The following is a 20,775-nucleotide window of genomic DNA, read 5'->3' as shown; positions in this document are numbered from 1 at the left end:
CTGAGTTTACAGGCATGAGCCACTGCGCCTGGCCAAGAGGATCTCTTGAGGCTAGGAGTTTCAGACCAGCCAGGGTAACCATGGTGAGACCCTGTTTCTACGAAAAATAAAAAACTAAGTGAGCATGGTAGTGTATGCGCCTGTGGTCCTAGCTACTTTGAAGGCTGAGGTGGGAAGGATTTGAGCCTGGCGGTTGAGGCCACAGTGAGCTGTGATGGTGCCACTGCACTCCAACCTGGGCAACAGAGTGGGACCCTGTCTCAAAAAAAAAAATAAAAAAAAAGAGTGTTCCACTAAGTTTCCTTGTAAGTGAATCTGTACAAAATTAAAAATAGTAAATGAAGAAGAGTTGAATATACATTATTTAGGCCATTGATTTCATTTTTACAGACCTTAACATGTGAACAGAAAGAAGGAGCCTTCTCCAATTTTCCTATTTCTGAAGAGACTATAAAGCTTCTGAAAGGTATGCGGTTTTGTTGTTGTTGTTGTTGTTGTTGTTGTTTTGAGACGGAGATGGAGGTTTCAGTGAGCTGAGATCGTACCACTGCACTCCAGCCTGGGCAACAGATTGAGACTGTCTCAAAAAAAAAAATAATAATAAGACTAAAAAAGAAGCTTGTATATTTTGTAATGGTTGAAAGTTTTGCAGTAAGAATGTAAAATATGTCAGTAAAAAAACATTGATAAGGACATTTTCAAACATATAAAATTGAATAGTAAATTGAATAGAAAGATTGAACAGTATAAAGAACACATTACCTATTACCAGTCTTTAACAATGATGTTTTCTTCACCCCTGCATTTGAAACAATCCCAGTCATCATTTCATCAAGTAATTGTATATATTTCTAAATGATAACTAAGGACTCTTTAAAACCGGAGTCATTATCACAGTAGAAGAAAACAGTAATTTTTTTTTTTTTTTTTGAGAAGAGTTTCACTCTTGTTGCCCAGGCAGTGGTATAATCTCAGCACACTGCAACTTCTGCCTCCCTGGTTCAAGCGATTCTTCTGCTTCAGCCCCCCAAGTAGCTGGGATTACAGGTGCCCACCACCACACCCAGCTAATTTTTTGTATTTTTAGTAGAGACGGGGTTTCGCCATGTTGGCCAGGCTGGTCTCGAACTCATGACCTCATGTGACCTGCCTGCCTTGGTCTGTCTGTCAAAGTGCTGGGATTACAGGCGTGAGCCACTGCACCTGGCCTAGTAATTCTTTAATATCATTAAATACCTAGTGTGCACATTGCCATTGCTGTCTTTTTTAAATAGTTTGTTTGAATCTGGATCCAAATACAATTCTTACATTGCTACTGATTGATGTGAGTCTTAAACATTTTATAATCTATAGTTCCTTCTTTTTCTTTGCAATTTTCTGTTGAAAAAACTCATTTGTTGGTCAGGCACGGTGGCTCACACCTGTAATCCCAGCACTTTGGGAGGCCGAGGCCGGTAGATCACCTGAGGTCAGGAGTTTCAGACCAGCCTGACCGATGTGGTGAAACCCTGTCTCTACTAAAAATATAAAAATTAGCAAGGCATGGTAGCACATGTCTGTAGTCCCAGCTACTTGGGAGGCTGAGAAAGGAGAATCGCTTGAACCTGGGAGGTGGAGGTTGCAGTGAGCTGAGATCATGCCACTGAACTCTAGCCTGGGCGACAGTGTGAGACTCCGTCTCAGAAAAAAACAACAGAAAAACTCATTTGTCTTATGAGTTTCCCATAGTCTGTTTTGTTGATTTGCATCCCTGTGGTTTTTATTTTTATTTTTTTACTGTTAACATCACTCAAAGATGTGGTGGATTTTCTTGTTTTTTCATGTTGTGTTTTTGTTTTTGTTTTTGTTTTCTTGTCGCCCAGGCTGGAGTGCAATGGCGCAGTCTCAGCTCACTGCAACCTCTGTCTCCGGGGTTCAAGCAATTCTCCTGCCTCAGCCTCCTGAGTAGCTGGGATTACAGGTGCCTGCCACCATGCCCAGCTAATTTTTGTATTTTAGTAGAGATGGGGTTTCACCACATTGGCCAGGCTGGTTTGAACTCCTGACCTCAGGTGATCCACCTGCCTCAGCCTCCCAAAGTGCTGGGATTACAGGCATGAGCCACCATGCCCCGCCTATATATATCTTTAAGTAGAACGCCATATTTACAATTTTTAAAATTGAGGTAAAATTCACATAACTAAAACTAACCATTTTAAAGTGTACAATTCAGTGTTATGTAGTACATTTACAGTGTACAGCCATCATTTCTATCTAGTTCCAAACATTTTCATCACCCCAAAAGGAAACCCCACAACCAGTAAGCAGTTACTCCCCATTCCCTCCTTTTTCCTTTTTTTTTTTGAGATGGAGTTTAGCTCTGTTGCTCAGGCTGGAGTTCAGTGGCGTGATCTTGGCTCACCGCAACCTCCACCTCCCGGTTATAGCTGGGACTACAGGTGCCCATGACTAAGTTTTTGTATTTTTAGTAGAGATGGAGTTTCACTATGTTGCCCAGGCTGGTCTCGAACTCCTGACCTTAGGTGATCCGCTGGCCTTGGCCTCCCAAAGTGCTGGGATTACAGGTGTGAGCCACTGTTCCCAGCCTCCATTCCCTCCTTTCTTTATCCACTGTCAATCACTAGTCTGCTTTTTGTCTCAATGGATATACCTGTTTTGGATATTTCGTGTACAGTCATGTGCTGCATACCAATGTTTTGGTCAGCGATGGACCATATATACGGTGGCACATATTCGATGGTGGTCCCATAAGATTATAATGGAGCCGTCCTATACAGGTGTATCAGTTTTTATCTTTTATGCCATGTTCTTACCGTACCTTTTCTGTGTTTAGATATGTTTAGAGACACACATACTTACCATTGCCTACAATGTTCAGTACAGTAACATGCTGTTTAGGTTTGTAGCCTAGGAGCGACAGGACATACCATATAGCCTAGGTGTGTGTAGTAGGCTATACCCTAGGTTTGTGTACGTACACTCTGTGATATTTGCATAATGATGAAGCTGCCTAACAATACATTTCTCAGAACGTATCCCTGTCATTAAGCAATGCGTGACTGTAAATGTAATCATACAATATGTGACTTTTTATGTCGTTTCATTCACTTAGCGTAATGTTTTTGAGGTTCATTCATATTATAATTTTTATTATGTACAATGAAATGCAAAATCTTGTGTACATTTGCCTATTTTTAAAAAATTCATATGTGTGTAACCCAAACCCTCATCACCATATAGAATATTGCCAATCATTCTAGAAAGTTCCCTCATGTCCCTTCCCAGTCAGTATACCCGGTTCAGAGACAACCACTGTTCTGATTTTTCTTCCGCAATTGATTGATTTTGCCTATTCTAGAACTTCATATAAATGGAATTATACTGTGTGTGCTCATTTTCTGTTAAGACTTTATTCGGCATTTTTTTTAAGGTTCATATTGTTCCATGTATATCAGTAGTTGGTTTCTTTTAACTGTTGAATGGTATTCTGTTTGAATATACTGCAGTTTGTTTATTCTTTCATCAGTTTATTGATGGCCATTTGTCTATATTGTTTTTAAGTGCTGTTGAGGAGAGTCTTTGTCTTACAGTCTCCCAGAGAGGCTAATTCTTGACCGGATAGAAAAACTACACAAGAGAAATATTTTAAAATAATTTTAATGAAACAAATACTGTGATATTTTCTTTCTTCAAAGCATTTGGCCATCCAGTGTCATTGGTCTCAGAGGCCGGCAGTTATTGGAGATGTCCTTCAAGTCTACAGTGGGTCTGAAGGGAGGGCTATTATTTTCTGTGAGACCAAAAAGAATGTAACTGAAATGGCCATGAATCCACACATAAAACAGGTAAGTCTTTTTTTCATGCTTTCTCTAATTGAAATTATGGGGATGAATTACTGAACGAAAATTATATTGTCCTTTGTGGACCAGATTTCATAGTCATTCTCAAAATTCAGTTGTAAGGCTGGGTGTGGTGGCTCACACCTGTAATTAAGTCAGGATAGATTTTATCAGTTTTGTTTGTTTGTCTTGAGACAGGGTCTCCCTGTTATGCCCAGGCTGGAGTGCAGTGGGACAATCATGGCTCACTGCATTCTTGACTTCCTGGGCTCAGGTGATTCTCCCACCCCAGCCTCTTGAATAGCTGGGACTACAGGCGCGTGCTACAATGCCCAGCTAATTTTTTGCGTATTTTGTAGAGATGAGATTTCACCATGTAGCCCAGGCTGGTCTTGAACTCCTGGGCTCAAGCAATTCCCCCCGACCCCGCCCCTGCCTTGTGGCCTGCCAGAGTGCTGGGATTACAGGTGTGAGCCATCACACCCGACCTTGATCAGATTTTATCATTTTTTTTTTAAGACTGAAAATGTGATCTGGAAAATATAAAAGTTGAAACAAAATGAATTTCTATGGGTAAGAGAGGGTAATATTTTAGAGTTGTGTTATAAAACTGCAAATTTTTATTAAATTAATAAATCAGAATACTAAATCCATGTGTCTTTTTCTTTCTCAAAAAATATCTTTTGGCTGGGTGCGGTGGCTCACGGCTGTAATCCAGCACTTTGGAAGGCCAAGGCAGGTGGATCGCCTGAGGTCAGGAATTCAAGACCAGCCTGGTCAGCATGGTGAAACCCCATCTTTACTAAAAATATAAAAATTAGCCGGTGTGGTGGTGGGTGCCTGTAATCCCAGCTGCTCAGGGGGCTGAGGCAGGAGAATCGCTTGAACCCAGGGTTGGAGGTTGTGGTGAGCTGAGATCATGCCACTACACTCCAGCCTGGATGACAGAGTGAGACTCTGTCTCAAAAAAAAAAAAAAAAAAAAAAGAAATAACCTTTTATAGAAAATGTCAAACATGTACAAAAGTTGATAGAATCACGTAAGGAACCCCTATGTATTCATCCTCCAGCTTCAATAATTATTTTATCTATATGCTAACCTACCTCCTCTTTCAGAATTATTTTGATGCAAACCCTAGGTACCATATTATTATATCCATAAATGTTTGGATATGTATCTCTAAAAGAAAAGGATTTAAAAAAAAAACCAACAATACTGTTATCACTTCTAAAAAATTAATATTTCAAAATATTAATTTTACATTATCAATTGTCTTAGAAATATTTATTTTCTTTTATTGTTTGTTTTCTTGAATCTGGGTCCAAATAAGATTTTTACATTGTGTGATTATTAAGTTGCTTTTAATATATGGATTACTCCTTTATGTATTTTTTATAGCTTTTTTTGTTTAAGAAACTACATTGTCATAAATCTAGAGTATTGCTTCCCCATGATGTCATTTAACATATTCCTCTGTCTTCTGTATTTTCAGAATATTCAGGTTTGTTTGTTTGTTTAGGGCAGAACTGCTTCATAGGTGGTGTACTTCTGGCAGGAGATATGTATGTCTAGTTCTTTTTGTGATGCTAACATCCACCAATAATCAGTGCCGTCAGTCCTTAGGTCAGTGTCTCCAGTCATTTTTGTTGTTTGTGACTTGTTATTGGGTAGATTCCTGAGAAAGGGCTTATGGAAACAGTACTGCCTATTGATAATATCTTATATGTGACTTTATACCTGAAAATTATTTTGGCTGTATATAAAATTCTTGGTTCACATTTTCTTTTCTTCATTGTCTTAGGTATGTTACTTCACTGTTTTTGGAACAAAGCATCGCTATAAAAAGTGAGATGCCAATCTAATCTTTTTTCCTTATATGTGATTTTCTTAAAATCTTTTTTCTAAGTGATTTCCTTTAAAAATCAGTAGTTTTACTAGAATATATTTTGGTGGTGTTTTTTGTCGGTTTTTCTGGGTACTCAGTGTGCGCTTTCAATTTGTAGTTCATATGTATTTTTTAAAAGTTTTGTCAAAATTTTCTTGAATTACAATTTTTAGTGTTTGGTTTTCCAGTTGCTTTGGTTTTCTTCTTTAAGGACTCTTGTTGTGCATATGTTGGCTCTCTTTTTCGAATCTCCTTTGTCACATCAAATCTTTTTCATCTTTTTCCTTATTCAGTTTTCAAAATTTCTCTTTTTTTTTTTAAGAGACAGGATCGTGCTGTGTTGCCCACATGGAAGTGCAGTGGCTATTCACAGATGTAATCGTGGCACTTGATAGCTTTGAGCTCCTGTAGCTGGGACTGTAGGCATGCACCACTACACATGCCTCAAAATTTCCCATTTTTAAGAAATCTGTTGTGTTTATTTGGTCTTTTACTCTTTCTCGTATAGCCTTCATTTGTGAAGTTATCTTTTATTTCTACTTCTTTCTTGAGTTATTTTATCTCATTGAAAAACTGAAAAGTTTTTCTTAATTTGATTTTTATTCTTCACCATAGCATTAAAATTTTTTCTTTTAGCAGGCATGGTGGCTCAAACCTATAATCTCAGCACTCTAGGAGGCTAAGTCAGGAGGATTGCTTGAGCCCAGGAGTTCAAGACAAGCCTGGGCAATGTAGCAAGACCCTGTCTCTACAAAAAATTTAAAAATTAGCCAGAGGTGGTGGTGTGTGCCTGTAGTCCCAGCTACTTGGGAGGCTGAGGTGGGAGAACTTCATGAGTCCAGGAGCTAGAGGTTACAATGAGCTATGATCATGACTCTGTACTCTATCCTGGGTGACAGATAGAGTCACCCAGGACTTTTTTTTTTTTGAGAGTCTCCCTCTATTGCCCAGGCTTGAGTGTAGTGGTACAATCTCGGCTCACTGCAACCTCTGCCTCCTGGGTTCAAGCGATTCTCCTGCCTCAGCCTCCTGAGTAGCTGGGATACAGGCGTGTGCCACTACACCCTGCTAGTTTTTGTATTTTTAGTAGAAACAGGGTTTCACCATATTGGTCAGGCTGGTCTCAAACCCCTGACCTCGTGATCCAACCACCTCGGCCTCCCAAAGTGCTGGGATTACAGGTGTGAGCCACCGCACCCAGCTGAGTATGACCCTTTCTCTAAAAAAAAAAAAAAAAAAAAAAAAAAAAAATCTGTGTTTGTGTGTGTGTGATATATATATAATTTTAAAAACTTTTTTGTATTATTTGTATATTTAATATATATATTTTATATATATAATTTTTTCTGAGATGGTGTCTCTGTCACCCAGGCTGGAGTGCAGTGGCATGATCTTGGCTCACTGCAGCCTTCACCTCCCAGGTTCAAGTGATCCTTCCACCTCAGCCTCCTGAGTACCTGAGACCACAGGTACGTGCTACCATGCCTGGCTAAGTTTTTATTTTTGTTGAGATGGGATCTCTCTAAGTTGCCCAGGCTGCTCTCAATCCTGAGCTCAAGCGATCCACTTGCCTCTGCCTCCCAAAGTGCTGGGATTACAGGCGAGAGCCACTGTGCCCAGCCAATATATGATATATATGTATATTTTATTTTCTTTCTTTCTTTTTTTTTTTTTTTGAGACACAGTTTCACTCTATCACCCAGGCTGGAGTGCACTGGCAAGATCTCGGCTCACTGCAGCCTCCTCCTCTTAGGTTCAAGTGATTCTTATGCCTCAGCCTCCAGAGTAGCTGGGATTACAGGTATGCACCACCATACCCGGCTAATTTTTGTATATTTAGTAGAGATGGGGTTTCACCATGTTGGCCAGGTTGGTCTTGAACTGCTGACCTCAAGTGATCCGTCTGCCTCAGCTTCCCTAAGGACTGGGATTATAGGCATGAGCCACGGTGCCCGGCCAATATTGTTTGTTTGAGTTCATTCAAAATGGTATGCTTTTATTTGTTTCGTGGATGAGCTTTTCTAGATCACTTTATTGGTGGAGATAGTCTGCTTTTTTTTTTTTTTTTTTTTTTTTTTTTTTTTGGTGAGACGGAGTCAATCTCTGTGGCCCATGCTGGAGTGCAGTAGTGTGATGTCAGCTCACTGCGACCTCTGCCTCCCAGGTTCAAGCAATTCTCCTGCCTCAGCCTCCAGAGTAGCTGGGATTACAGGCACCGGCACCACGCCCAGCTAATTTTTGTATTTTTAGTAGAGATGGGGTTTCACCATGTTGGCCAGGCTGGTCTAGAACTCTTGACCTCAAATGATCCACCCGCCTTGGCCTCCCAAAGTGCTGGCATTACAGGCGTGAACCACCGTGTCTGCCAAAATTGTTTTTTTTTTTTTTAAGAGACAGGGTCCCGCCATGTTGCCAGTGTTGGAGTGCCTTGGCTATTCACAGACACGGTAATTGCACATTGCCGCCTCTAACTCCTGGCCTTAAGGGATCCTCTCTCATCAGCCTCCTGAGTAACTGGGATTACAGGCATGTGCCACTGCTCCCAGCTTATTCTGTTTCCTCTTTTTTTCCTTCCTAATTACTTTCTGTGAGATTTGAGTGTGATCTTTTCTGTTGCTCATTTTTAGATTAAGTTAAACTTTTTGAGCTGTAGATGGGAAGGCATTGGTGAGAATACTTCTGGCGTCACAGCTCTAGAGCTGCTGCTTCTGTTATTTTTGTTAGTGCTTACAAGTATAGTCTGTAAATTATATCTGAGTAAAGCTGTTTTTAAAACAAGGTCTACTTTCTGAGCTCTAGCTGTGTCTTTCCTCACTTTTCTCTGTATTTTTTTTCCCTTTGATCCTGTTATTCTTGGCATCCTTAGTTTAGATCCTCTGTCCAGCAGTTTCTCCTCAGTATGGGGCTTTGTCCCAGAAAGTGAGCATTGGCTGTTAGTTTAGAAAGTTTCTATAGGGCCCAGCTTGCTCCAGTCCCCGCAGACCTTAACTCTGGCTCCTCACAGTCACCCTCAAGTATATAAAAATCCTCCCAGGTTCAGCTGCTGTTGTCAACAATTTGTTTGAGAATACGCCTTCCAGGTAGCTTTTCATTAAGCTTTCAAGATGGCAGACCTGAAAGACTAGGTCCCTGAATTGCCTGTTCTTAGGACTAGCAAATTCCCCCACGTAGATACAAGAATTTATCCTTCTGGCCGGGCGCGGTGGCTCAAGCCTGTAATCCCAGCACTTTGGGAGGCCGAGATGGGCGGATCACGAGGTCAGGAGATCGAGACCATCCTGGCTAACACGGTGAAACCCTGTCTCTACTAAAAAATACAAAAAACTAGCCAGGCAAGGTGGCGGGCGCCTGTAGTCCCAGCTACTTGGGAGGCTGAGGCAGGAGAATGGTGTAAACCCGGGAGGCGGAGCTTGCAGTGAGCTGAGATCCGGCCACTGCACCCCAGCCTGGCCGACAGAGCAAGACTCCGTCTCAAAAAAAAAAAAAAAAGGGATTTATCCTTCCCTGCTCATGTTTTCTTTTTTTTTGTTTTTTTTTTTTTGAGAAGGAGTTTTGCTCTTGTTGCCCAGACTAGAGTGCAATGGCAGGATCTTGGCTCACCACAACCTCTGCCTCCCGGGTTCAAGTGATTCTCCTGCCTCAGTCTTCCAAGTAGCTGGGATGACAGGCATGCACCACCACCATGCCCAGCTAATTTTTTTTGTATTTTTAGTAAAGACAGGGTTTCTCCATGTTCGTCAGGCTGGTCTCGAACTCTTAACCTCAGGTGATCCACCCTCCCGCAGTGCTGGGATTACAGGCGTGACCCACTGCGCCCGGCCTCTGCTCATGTTTTGGAAATCATGAGACTATTTTGTCACTTATTTGTTACATGTGTTGTCTGTGGATTTTTAGTTTTGTTATCGTAGTTGATATTTGTTATGTGGGAACTAGAGACTCAAAGTTACTGTTTTCCCCAGTGACATTTTAATAATTGTATAGCATTAGCTTTGATGTTTAAATGTCCAGTATAGGCCAGGCATGCCTATAATTCTAGCATTTTGGGAGGCTGATGTGGGAGGATCACTTGAGGCAGCATAATGAGACACCGTCTCTATAAAAAGTTAAAAATTAGCCAGGGCCGGCTGCAATGACTCACACCTGTAATCCTAGCATTTTGGGAGGCCGAGGCAGGTGAATTGCCTGAGCTCAGGAGTTCAAGACCACCCTGTGCAACGTGGTGAAACCTGGTGTCCACTAAAATACAAAAAATTAGCCAGGTGTGGTGGTGCACACCTGTAGTCCCAGCTATTTGGAAGGCTGAGGCACAAGAATCACTTGAACCTGGGAGATGGAGGTTGCGGTGAGCCAAGATGGCGCCATTGCACTCCATCCTGGGCAACAGAGCAAGACTCTGTCTCCAAAAAAAAAAAAAAATTAGCCAGGTGTGGTGGCATGTTCCTGTATTCCTGTCTACTTGGGAGGCTGAGGCAAGAGGATTGCTCGAGCCCAGGAGTTAGAGGTTGCAGTGAGCTATGAACATGACACTGCATTCCAGCCTGGGTGCAAAGTGAGACCCTGCCTCTTTTTTTTTTTTTTTTTTTTGAGACAGTTTCACTGTCGCCCAGGCTGTAGTGCAGTGGCGCCTTCACTGCTCACTGCAAGCTCCGCCTCCCAGGTTCACGCCATTCTCCTGCCTCAGCTTCCTGTGTAGCTGGGACTACAGGCGCCCACCACCACGCCCGGGTAATTTTTTGTATTTTTAGTAGAGACAGGGTTTCACCGTGTTAGCCAGGATGGTCTCTATCTCCTGACCTCGTGATCCGCCCGCCACGGCCTCCCAAAGGCCTGGGATTACAGGTGTGAGCCACCGCTCCCAGCGAACCTATCTCTTAAAAAAATAAAGGCTGAGGGCGGTGGCTCACGCCTGTAATCCCAGCACTTTGAGAGGCCGAGGCGGGCAGATCACGAGGTCAGGAGATCAAGACCATCCTGGCTAACACGGTGAAACCCCGTCTCTACTAAAAAATACAAAAATTAGCCAGGTGTGGTGGTGGGCACCTGTAGTCCCAGCTACCTGGGAGGCTGAGGCAGGAGAATGGCGTGAACCCGGGAGGCGGAGGTTGCAGTAAGCCAAGATCGTGCCACTGAACTCCCGCCTGGGAGACAGAACAAGACTCCGTCTCAAAAAAAATAAATAAAATAAAATAAAATAAAGTTCTCTATAAACAGATAGATGCTAAATAGTGAAAGAGCGGTAGAGGTAATTGATTTACCTTTCTTTTTGTTGCTTTAAAACATTCAGTAGCAGTTGTCTTGCAGAAGCTATTTTTTAATCTTGGAAGAAATTGCCTTGCTACAAAGGCTAGGGGAGAATTCCCCTTTCAGTGGACAATAATCAGGCTGGGGGTGGTGGCTCACGCCTGTAATCCTAGCACTCTGGGAGGCCGAGGCGGGCGGATCACCAGCTCAGGAGATCGAGAGCATCCTGGCTAATACAGTGAAACCCCGTCTGTACCAAAAAATACAAAACATTAGCCAGGCATAGTGGCGGGCATCTGTAGTCCCAGGTACTCAGAAGGCTGACTCCTATACCCACTCTGTCTCCAGCATTCCCTAGGGCTAAATAATACATCTACCCATTGCTTAAACCAGAAATTTATGTATCACTCTTGAATTTATTCCTTATCCTTGGCCATCCAGCCAACTACATAGTATTTTTGGATTCTGTCTCCTATAGTTTAAAGTTTTTCCATTTCTTTCTTTCTTTTTTTTTTTTTTTTTTGAGATGAGTCTTGCTTTTTCGCCAGGCTGGAGTGCAGTGGCGCGATCTCGGCTCATTGCAACCTCCGCCTCCCAGGTTCAAGCGATTCTCCTGCCTAGCCTCCCAAATAGCTGGTATTACAGGTGTGTGCCACCACACCCCGCTCATTTTTGTATTGTTAGTGGAGATGGGATTTCACCATGTTGGCCAGGCTGGTCTGGAACTCCGGCCTCAAGCAGTCCACCCACCTCGGCCTTCCAAAGTACTGGGATTACAGGTGTGAGCCACTGTGCCCAGTGGTTCTTTCCTTTCTTTCTCCCTCCCTCCCTCCCTCTCTCCCTCCCTCTCTCCCTCCCTCTCTCCCTCCCTCTCTCCCTCTCTCCCTCCCTCTCTCCCTCCCTCTCTCCCTCCCTCTTTCCCTCCTTCCCTTCCTTCCTGTTTCCCTCTTGTCAGCCAGGCTGGAGTGCAGTTGTGTGATCTCAGCTCATTGCAACCCCCGGGTTCAAGCGATTCTCCTGCCTCAGCCTCCTGAGTAACTGGGACTACAGGTGCACACCACCACACCCAGTTAATTTTTGTTTTTTTTTAGTAGAGACAAGGTTTCACCATTTTGGCCAGGATGGTCTAAATCCCTTGACCTCATGATCTGCCCACCTTGCCCTCCCAAAGTGCTGGGATTACAGGTGTGAGCCACTACATCTGGCCCTTTTTTTTTTTTTTTGAGATGAAGTCTCACTGTGTCACCTAGGCTGGAGTGCAGTGGTGTGATCTCGACTCACTGAAACCCCTGTCCTCCGCCCCCGGGTTCAAGTGGTTCTCCTGCCTCAGCCTCCCAAGTAGCTGGGATTACAGGTGTGCACCACCACGCCCAGCTAATTTTTGTATTTTTAGTGGAGACAGGGTTTCACCATGTTGGCCAGGCTGGTTTGGAACTCCTGACCTCAAGTGATCCGCCCACCTGAGCCTCCTAAAGTACTGGGATTACAGGTGTGAGCCACTGTGCCCAGCCTGGTCCATTTCTTTCTTTCTTTCTTTCTTTCATTTGTCGTTCGTTCGTTCTTTTTTTTTTTTGAAATGAAGTTTTGCTCTTGTCACCCAGGCTGGAGTATAATGATGTGATCCTGGCTCACTGCAACCTCTGCCTCCTGGGTTCAAGTGATTCTCCTCCCTCAGCCTCCTGAGTAGCTGGGATTACAAGCGCCCACCACCATGCCCAGCTAATTTTTGTATTTTTAGTAGAGACGGGGTTTCACCACATTGGCCAGGCTGGTCTCAAACTGCTGACCTCAGGTGATCCACCCACCTTGTCCTCCAAAATGCTGGGATTACAGGCGTGAACCACCATGCCCAGCCTCCATTTATTTCTTATACCAGTTGCAGAAGCTAAAAATCTGATAATCATGTATATCTCTTTCCTTTATACATCGTTTCTACTACCTTGAATATGTCCTTGCAATTAGGTTCTTGAATTCAGTTATGGTCTAGTCCCTACTTACCTTTCCAGCCTCATCTTATACTTCCCTCTCATTTTTTCATTTTGTGCACACTCCATGCATGCCATGCTCTTTTTGGGGGGCAGGGGAGAGACAGGATCTCACTTTGTTCCCCAGCCTGGAGTACAGAGGCACAATGGCCTATTGGAACCTCAACTGCTTGGGACCAAGTGATCCTCCCACCTCAGCCTCCTAAGTAGCTGGGACGACACGTGTGTGCCCCTACACCTGGCTAACTTTTTATTTATAGAGATGGTATATCCTTACGTAGCCTAGGCTGGTCTTGAACTCTTTGGTTCCAGCAGTCCCTGCCTTGGCCTCCCAAAGTGCTGGGATTACAGGCATGAGCCACCATGCTGGTCAGCTCTTGAATTTGTAGTCTACCTTGCCTAGCAACTCCTACTCATCCTTCAGATCTCAGTCCAAAGCATCACTTTTTAGGGAATCCTTTCTTGCCCCAAGCTAGGTCAAGTTGTCCTTTTATAAAGCCTCATTGCCTCTTAGACCCGTGCATCATCCATTACATTCATTGTCTAAATTTATTTGCGTGCCTAATCATTTGATTAATGTCCATCTTTCTGACCAGGATATGAAGACTACGAGGACAGAAGCAGTCTTATTTTTGTTCACCTTTTTATCCCTAGTGCCCAACATGTTGTAGGTCATTATATATTTGTGGAGTAATAGGTGGTCATTGCCACCATCTTAGTGAGGCCATTGATACCTTTTTATTTCCTTTTTTAGAAACAGGGTCTTGCTCTGTCTCCCAGGCTGGTGGGTGGGTGACGGAGCATTAGAAAAAAATTATAGAGAGAGAAAGAGAGAGACACAGAATCTTGCTCTGTCGCCCAGGCTGGAGTGCAGTGGCACTGTCTCGGCTCACTGCAACCTCCGCCTCCCGGGTTTCAGTGATTCTCTTGACTCAGCTTCCCGAGTAGCTGGGATTACAGGCACCCGCCACCACACCCGGCTACTTTTTTAGTAGAGATGGGGTCTCACCATGTTGGTCTTGAACTCCTGACCTCAAGTGATTCTCCCACCTCAGCCCCCAAAGCACTGGGATTACAGGCATGAGTCAGTGCACCTGACTAATTTGCATTTCTTCCATGCACTGTTAACTGCATACTCAATATCCAGTACCTTTTGTGCTAATGGAACCTTGATTTTGTTAGTCGGTTTAGCCTTGGGTGAGATATTCATGTTTGCAACTTCCCTGGCAGCCTGGGGTGCCGTGTGACATAGTTCTAACCAATGAGCTGTAACCAAATGTGTTGGAGCTTCTGGGAAGTCTTTTGCTTTCCTCAGTAGTTAGGAAAATAAAGCTAATGATCTATGTCCTTTTTCCTTTCTTCGTGCTTTGACTGTATGTGTGATACCTGGAGTTAGGGCAGCCTTTCTGCCATCATCAGATGACAAGCATGAGAGAATGGTCAAGGTAAATGACCCTATTTTAGCCACAGTAACTCTCCTACTTGCCGCTGAAAGTACTCCTAAATGACGTACCCAGGGGGCTGAACATCAGTTTGCTGTATGATAGTCCTTGGTTTGTCTGTCTGGCTCCTCTCTATAGGGGGAGCTCCTTGAGACAAGGAACCACCTGACAATTACTCCCACTTCTGTGTTGCAGAATGGATACAGGGTGAGTGCTCATGACCTTAGTCTGGTTTCTATTGCTTATGAGAGAATACCTGAAACTGAAACTAAATATACCTAATTTATAAAGAAAAGGAATTTATTTCTTTCAATTAGGAAGTCCAAGGTTAAGAGGCCACATCTGATGAGGACCTTCTTGCTGGTGGGGACTCTGCAGAGTTCTGAGGGCAATGCAGGGCATCACATGGTGGGGAAGCTGAGCATGCTCACATGCTAGCTCAGGTCTCTCTTCCTCTTCTTATAAAACCGCCAGTTCTGGCCGGGCTCAGTGGCTCACCCCTGTCATCCCAACACTTTGGGAGGCTGAGGTGGGTGGATCACTTGAGGTCAGGAGTTCAACACCAACCTGGCCAACATGGCGAAACCCTGTCTCTACTAAAAATACAAAAATTAGCTGGGCTTGATGCATGCTTGTAATCCCAGCCACTTGGGAGGCTGAGGCACGAGAATTGTGGAGGTTGCAGTGACCCAAGATTGTGCCACCCCACTCCAGCCTGGGTAACAGAACAAGGCTGTCTCAAAAAAAAAAAAAAAAAAAAAAAAAAGGCAGCTAGTTTTCCAGGATGAATCCATGAATCCATTCATTCATGGGAATAGAGCCTTCATGATCCAATCACCTCTTAAAGGCCCCACCTCTCAGTACCATCACATTGGGGATTAAGTGTCAACATGAACTTTGGAGGGAACCATATTCAAACCATAGCACTCATTAAGTCTGTTTTGAAGGAATGAGTGATATGATTTTATTCCGTATGCAAACTGTTTTTCCACTGGAGAGTCCAGGATGAATCTTCACTTTTCTAGGGTAAGTGGCTCTTCGTAGTCATTTCTTGAACCAATATTCTCAAACTTTATGGTCTTTTTACTCCTTTATTAGGACCAGAAATTCTCACTCTCTAAGGCTGTGCCTCATTCTTTTTCACATTATGACCCAACTGGTACATGATACTATTTGTTGTATAACACAGCATTGTAAATGGACAGAGCCTGCTTGCTGCAGAGGTAACACTTGGGAAGTCTAGCGCCCCAAATTTTACCTGCTCATCTCTGGGCCAAGGGCATAATATTTCTGCATAGCTAAAAGCCCAGTGGCCACACTAGTCCAGAAGCTCTCCTCTGCTCTGCAGAGAGTTGAAAGTTCATCTACTTCTCAGTGAAGAATATCATGAGTTCCTTACCTGGAGGAGCACAGGCCGGGCTCTCGTTCCTGTCCTCCCTGTCGTTCCTGACTCTCTGTAACCTTGGTGGACCCCTGTAACTGTCTGATTCTAGGCTTCCTCTTCTGCACAAGAGTGATGCTGCCTCATGAGCTTGTGGGGACCCTCACATGCTGAACTTTTTACTTAAAAAAAAATCACATGACTATATGAGTATATTCTTAATGCAAAAAACCAAAACACGGAAAAGCAAAAGTCCAAGTTTCTGTTCTCCAAACTTCCTTACCACCCCCCGCCCCAGCCCCTACCTGCCTAATTCCTTCCCTTCCCTTTCTGGGTATCCATATAGACAGTTTCCTTCGCATTTACTTACAGACATAGACTTATATAATAAATAGTTTTGTTTTTGGTGTTTCCCTCTAACATTTTGTCCAGAAAAACAGAAAAGTTGAAAGAATTACAGAATGAGCATCCTTATAACCACCTAGGTTTTAGAGTAAACACTTTGCTGTACTGCGTTATCACACACCTCCTCATTTACCCACGCTTCCTTTCCTCCATCCGTCCTCTTACACTTTCACTTCAGCATACAGTGAGTTGCACCAATCTAGAGTCAACATTGTGTACGGGTTTTTTTGTTTTGTTTTTGTTGTTTGAGATAGGGTCTTGTTCTGTCTCCCAGGCTGGAGTGCAGTGACATGCATGATCTTGGCTCACTGCAACCCCTGCCTTCCGGGCTCAAGTTATCCTCCTGCTTCAGCCTTCTTTTTTTTTTTTTTTTTTTTTGAGACGGAGTCTCACTCTGTCGCCCAGGCTAGAGTGCAGTGCCAGATCTCGGCTCACTGCAAGCTCCGCCTCCTGGGTTCACGCCATTCTCCTGCCTCAGCCTCCCAAGTAGCTGGGACTACAGGCGCCCGCCACCTCGCCCGGCTAGTTTTTTGTATTTTTTAGTAGAGAGGGGGTTTCACCGGGTTAGCCAGGATGGTCTCGAACTCCTGACCTCGTGATCCGCCCATCTCGGCCTCCCAAAGTGCTGGGATTACAGGCTTGAGCCACCGCGCCCGGCCCTGCTTCAGCCTTCTAAATAGCTAGGACCACAGGCGCACACCACCACGCTCAGCTAATTTTTGTATTTTTTGTAGAGATGGGGTTTTGCCATGTTGCGCAGGCTGGTCTTAAACTCCTGAACTCAAATCTGTCACCCAGGCCTCCCACAGTGCTGGGATTACAGGTGTGAGCCATTGGACCCGGCCTATTTCTTTACTTTAAAACGTCAGAAGATAACTTATCTCAAATAAAAAATTACTAAAATTAAGAATTTCTAATTGGCTGTTTCTTTTTGTTTTTAATTCGTGGTAAGAATATTTAACATGGGATCTACCCGCTTCACAAATTAAGTGTACAATGCAGTATTATGAACTCTAGGCATGATGTTGTGCAGCAGATCTCTAGAACACATTCATCTTGCACAGCTGAAACTTTCAACCCATTGAAGAGCAACTCCCCACTTCCTCCTCCCCTCAGCCCCTGGAAACCACCATTGTACTCTGCTTCTGTGAGTTTGACTATTTTAATTAATTAATTTTTTTAGACAGAGTCTCACTTCGTCGCCCAGGCTGAAATGCAATGGCGTGATCTCGGCTCACTGCAACCTCCGCCTCCCGGTTCAAGCGATTCCCCTGCCTCAGCCTCCAGAGTAGCTGGGATTACAGGTGCCTGCCGCCATGCCCGGCTAATTTTTACAATATTTTTAGTAGACACAGGATTTCACCATGTTGGCCAGGCTGGTTTTGAACTTCTGACATCAAGTGATCTGCCCGCCTCGGCCTCCCAAAGTGCTGGGGTTACAGGTGTGAGCCTCCACGCCCAACTGGTTTCTTTTTTCCTTTTTTTTTTTTTTTGTGAGGGAGTCTCACTTTGTCCCCCAGGCTGGACTGCAGTGGCATTATCTCGGCTCACTGCAAACTCCGCCTCCCAGGTTCAAGCGATTCTCCTGCCTCGCCTCCTGAATAGCTGAGATTACAGGCATCTGCCACCATGCCCAGCTAATTTTTGTATTTTTAGTAGTGAGAGACTTGAGTTTCACTGTGTTGGCCAGGCTGATCTCAAACTTCTGACCTTGAATGATCCGCCCGCCTCTGCCTCCCAAAGTGCTGGGATTAGAGGCATGAGCCATTGTGCCCAGCCGGCGGTTTCTTTCTGGGTAGATGGTGATATCATCTTAAAATTATGACAATTTTTTCTCATCTTCCAATCCTTACATGTTTTCTTTCTTTTTCTTTCCTTGGGGCATTGACCAGGACAATGTAGTTCTATGTTAAACCATAGGAGATTACTGAGTATTTTTGTGTTAATTAATCCTGACATTAAAGGATTAATTAATTAAGGATCTTTGCAGTTTTCTTTATCAAGTAAAATTTTGATGTAAGGTTTTGGTATGTGAAATTTACTAGTTGAAAAAGTTTCTTCCAGTCTTAATTAGCTAAGAGGGAAAAAATCATAAGTAGGCTTTGAATCTTATCAAATTTCTGAATAAACTGAGATAATTATATGATTTTTTTTTTTCTTTTTAATGTGGTAGCTCATGTTAATAGGTTTTTCAATGTTGAAAAATTCTTCACAGGATTTTGGGAGTCTGAAGCAGGAGGATCGCTTGAGCTCAGGAGTTCAGTATCAGCCTGGGCAACATAGTGAGACCTCATCCCTATTGAAAAAAAGAAAAAATATATGTGTATATATACATATACACACAGAAATATATACATATATAGATACAAATATACACATGTATATATATACACATAATATAAAAAAAAATTATTACATTCCTAAGCTAAGTTTTACTTGATTTTATATACAGTTGGCCCCTTGTATCCTGGGGCTTTACATCTGTGGTTTCAACCAACCGTGGATCAAAAATATTTGAAAAACAAAAGCAATAACAAATAACAAGAAAAAATAATACAAATAAAAAATCAATACAACAACTTTTTTTTGGAAACAGTCTTGCTTTGTTGCCTAGGTTTGAGTGCAGTGGCACCATCATAGCTCACTGCAGCCACGACCTTCTGAGCTCAAGTGATCCTCCCACTTCAGCCTCCTGAGTAACTGGGACCAGAACGCCTGGGCTCAAGTGATCCTCCTGCCTCAGCCTCCCAAAGTGTTGGGATTACAGGAGTGAGCCACCGTGCTCGGCCCCAACAACTATGTACACAGCATTTACATTGTATTAAGTAGTAGTGTAAGTAATTTAGAGGTGATTTAAATTATACAGAGGATGTGCATAGGTTATATGCAAATACAGATGCTCCTTGACTTATGATGGGGTTACAACCAAATACATCTATCATATAGATTGACAATATGGTGAGTTGAATTTACAATGGGTTTATCCAGATGTAACCCCATTGTAAGATGAGAAGCGTTCTGAATGCCCATTGCTTTCACACCATTGGCAAGTCAAAAATTCTCAATTGAAGCCATCATAAATTGGGGACTGACTGTACAGTGCTATTTTATATAAGGGACTTGAGCATTGTGGATTTTGGGGGGAGGGTCCTGGAACTAATCCCTTGTGGATATGGAGGGACTGCTGTATATATACATCTACAGGGCAAGATAGTTTATTTTTTAAAATTATACCATGTTGATTGTGATGACTGGCATTATAGATTATGATGATTTTTCTCTGATTTTGTATACTGAGGTGTTTTGATAAGACCAAGAATGTTAGAGAAATAAAGATCTTAAATACAAAATGATAAATTAATATATATACTATTTGATTCTGTTAGCTATATTTTGTTTTATATAAGTGATCCTAAGTAAAAAAAAGTTTTATAATTTTATTTTTGTTAACTTTATCTAACTTGAGAATTAAAAATTTTAGTTTCTTAAAATGAACTGGATAATTTTTTTACTTTTTTATTTTCTTTTTCTTTTTCTTTTTTTTTTTTTTTTTTTTTGAGATGGAGTCTCCCTCTGATGCCCAGGCTGGAGTGCGGTGGCTCAATGTCTGCTCACTGCAAGCTCCGCCTCCCAGGTTCACACCATTCTCCTGCCTCAGCCTCCCTAGTAGCTGGGACTACAGGCGCCTGCCACCACGCCCAGCCAATTCTTTTGTATTTTTAGTAGAGACGGGGCTTCACTGTGTTAGGATGGTCTGGATCTCCTGACCTCAAGATCCGCCTGCCTCGGCCTCCCGAAGTGCTGGGATTATAGGCGTGAGCCACTGCACCCGGCCTACTTTTTAAATTTTCTTGTGCAGCACACTGTCCAGTAGAAATGTAATACAAGAACACATGTGACTTAATGTTTGTAGTAGCCACTTAAAAAAGTAAAAAATATGCGAAATACATTTTAATAATATATTTAATTCAGTATGTCCAAAGTAGTGTCATTTCAACATGTTATCAACATAAACATGAATGAAATATTTCACCTTCTGTTTTTGCACTAAGTTTTTGAAATCTGATATTTTATATTGATAGCACTTCTTAATTCAGACACGAAATTTTCATAAGAAATACGTGATTTGTATTTAAGTTTCATAAAATTTACAATTCAAAAACTAGATTCACATACGCGAATCGTTTCAAACATACTTAAAAGTTTTCCAGGAGGACCTCTCAGCCCAGCGCCTCGCCCCAGTGAAGTCAGCCCTGACTGCAGCCTGCGAAGCACCCGCCGGTTGTCCCAGGGGAGGGCGCTTCAGACGAAAACGCAGAGCCCCCCAGGAGGCGCGGGAAGCAGGAGGAGGGCGAGGGGGCCCGGGAAGGCAATGGCGGTGAGGCGGAACGAGGAGGGGCGAGTGAGGACGGGGGGCGCAGGTGGGCGAGCGCCGGGCTGTCTGCAGCCAGAGTGTCGCCCCTCCTGAAGGCCCTGGGCAGGTGAAATGAGGACCAGCGCTGACAAAGGGTAGGATGCAGAAGACTCCTCAGGAGTGACCTTGGAGCTGAGATCACCCTCGGGAAGCTCGGATTCTCATCCGTGTCCACAGACACGG

General features: G+C 43.2%; 2 protein-coding genes across 2 annotated transcripts in view; both read left to right on the top strand.

Moving 5' to 3' along the window:
- The window catches only part of DDX50 (DExD-box helicase 50), a 140,446-nt gene that overhangs the window by 2,398 nt on the left and 117,273 nt on the right, over positions 1-20,775 (top strand). The gene's annotated exons all lie outside the window — the stretch shown is intronic.
- The window catches only part of DDX21 (DExD-box helicase 21), a 156,966-nt gene continuing 156,719 nt past the window's right edge, over positions 20,529-20,775 (top strand). The window contains exon 1 of the mRNA XM_050805218.1: positions 20,529-20,539. The gene's annotated coding sequence lies outside the window, so the exon portion shown is untranslated. The remainder of the gene's footprint in view (positions 20,540-20,775) is intronic.

This window comes from Macaca thibetana, chromosome 9 (genome assembly GCF_024542745.1).
Source record: "Macaca thibetana thibetana isolate TM-01 chromosome 9, ASM2454274v1, whole genome shotgun sequence".
Classification (NCBI taxonomy): domain Eukaryota; kingdom Metazoa; phylum Chordata; class Mammalia; order Primates; family Cercopithecidae; genus Macaca; species Macaca thibetana.
The sequence above is the reverse complement of the archived record's forward strand: the minus strand, read 5'-3'. Positions and strand labels throughout refer to the sequence as shown.